The sequence below is a fragment of the Lathyrus oleraceus genome, chromosome 7 (genome assembly GCF_024323335.1).
Source record: "Lathyrus oleraceus cultivar Zhongwan6 chromosome 7, CAAS_Psat_ZW6_1.0, whole genome shotgun sequence".
Classification (NCBI taxonomy): Eukaryota; Viridiplantae; Streptophyta; class Magnoliopsida; order Fabales; family Fabaceae; genus Lathyrus; species Lathyrus oleraceus.
In genome coordinates, this window is record NC_066585.1 from 262,913,950 (window position 1) to 262,916,236 (window position 2,287).

Consider the following 2,287-nt stretch of genomic DNA (forward strand, 5'->3'; position numbering starts at 1 on the left):
TGAGCAGTGATAAAATTTTCCATAATTTTATCAAGGCTCAGCTTTGGTGGCACAGGTTGTATAGGTTGATTCGGTCTTGGGGCTTGGTAACCTGTTTGTCTCGGAGGTGCATTATTTTGGATAGGGTTATTGTTCTTATAGGAGAAGTTCGGGTGATTCCTCCATCCAGGGTTATAGGTATTCGAATATGGGTTCCCTTGGGTGTAGTTCACTTGCTCAGAGTGGGTTTGGTTTAATAGACTGCATTCTGCAAATTGGTGTCCTTTGGTTCCACATATCTCACAATCCGACGAAACTACAGCTGTAGTATTCGGGTTCGTACACATATGCTCGACCTTGAGGGCTAATGCGTCCATTTTAGCTTGCATCATGTCTATAGAGCTTAACTCATGTACTCCTCCTTGGGCTTCCTTCTTCTCAACTGTCGCTCGTTCAACTCCCCATGATTGATGGTTTTGAGCCATATCTTCGATGAGGGCACTAGATTTAGGGTAAGGTTTGTTCATCAGTGCGCCACCTGCGGCAGCGTCGATGGTCATCTTATTGTTATAGTGAAGTCCATTATAGAAGGTCTGAATGATTAACCAATTTTCTAAACCATGATGTGGGCATGCTCTTAACAGCTCTTTATATCTCTCCCAAGCTTCGAACATCGATTCTCCTTGGTTCTGGGTAAATCTAGTTATATGGTTTCGAAGAACGGCGGTCTTACTTGGGGGAAAGTATCTAGCAAGGAATACTCTTCTAAGGTTGTCCCAAGTTGTAATGGAATTAGGTGGAAGGGAATCTAACCATGATAGGGCTTTATCTCTGAGGGAGAAAGGGAATAATCTTAAACGGATTGCCTCAGGAGAAGCTCCATTGGTTTTAAAAGTGTCTGCTAATTGGAGAAAGATTTTTAAATGTTGGTTTGGGTTCTCAGTAGCGAGACCTGCGAATTGTCTCTGTTGCACTAGTTGCAACAGGGAGGGTTTAAGTTCGAAATTATTAGCTGGGATGGTTGGGTTTACTATACTAGAACTAGGTTCTTCGTTGGATGGTCGGGCAAAATCCTGAAGAGGTCTTTGGTTTTGATCTTCGGCCATAACTCTCCTAATTCTATGGAAGAATAAACGTGCGCGAGCGTAACGTTCAGGTTCCGCCAGAGGGTATACTAAGCTTCCGGTGCTGCGAGTTCTTCGCATTGACCGGCGGGTAATAACCTAAGTCTAAATGATATAACAACAGGGTATGAAATTTGATGAAATTGTACCCCGGCAACGACGCCAAAAACTTGATGCATGCTTTTCGCAAGTATACGAACGCGTCAGAGTAATATAAAAGATTGTTGAATCCACAGAGACCAAGTGTCAATCTATTGTTATCTATTGTTATGGTATTTATCTAAGGTAATCGAAATAGGGGGTTTTAGAGTGTACAATGAAAAATAAACTATTAAATAAAATTCAATTAATAAAGACAGGTTCAAATGTAATTCACATAATCAATTAATAATCCAAGTACTTGCTAATAGAATTCCTTATGGGTAGTGTTTCCTACTTTGAAAAGAACCAATTTATCGGGAACTGTAGCTTTTGCGTATTCAGAACCGAGTTGTACTCCCTAATCAAACCCTCTTATTGTCACTTATAAAAAGGCGCGCATTGTGTTAGAGTAGTAAACCTATTTTTAAGAAATATAGTATCTTGACTAAGTTGAAAAGTATTTTAACCTGGATTTCTTAACCAAAAGAGGTTCTCACGAACCAGACTCTAAACTTATAAATGCGTCCGAAAATAGTTTTAAAATCACTTTTCTTTTTAAGTTAAAAACTCCTAATGAACTAAACAAAGCGCTTTCGCTGTATTTGAAATAGTTAAAAACAACTAAGTTTAAAAAGACGTTGGACGGATTTCGATCTTACCCAACGGAAATTAAGTGCGGGAAAACTTAAGTTGAAAGTCAAAATAGCCCTTAAGTGTTTCTACGAACAATTGTACGGATTATCGGTTCAATTACGACCCTTACATTCTAACCTTTATAGGTTTATCTAGACATGGTAAAGTAAAGGTTCATTTTAACTTAAATAAAAGTAGTGCAAGTGCGGAAAGTAAATAAAAGTAGTGCGAGTGCGGAAAGTAAATAAAAGTAGTGTGAGTGCGAGAAATAAATGAAAGTAGTGCGAGTCCGAGAAATAAATGAAAGTAGTGCGAGTGCGAGAAATAAATAAAGTAGTGCGAGTGCGAGAAATAAACGAAAGTAGTGTGAGTGCGAGAAATAAATAAAAGTAGTGCGAGTGCGAGAAATA

The 2,287-nt window shown here is 38.9% G+C and overlaps 1 non-coding gene across 1 annotated transcript; it reads left to right on the forward strand.

The window, feature by feature from the left end:
- The first annotated feature begins 594 nt into the window (after positions 1 to 594).
- LOC127108590 (small nucleolar RNA R71) lies at positions 595 to 701 on the forward strand. The gene has a single exon (XR_007796116.1). It is a non-coding gene; the product is annotated as a small nucleolar RNA R71 (small nucleolar RNA).
- Positions 702 to 2,287: the final 1,586 nt, after the last annotated feature.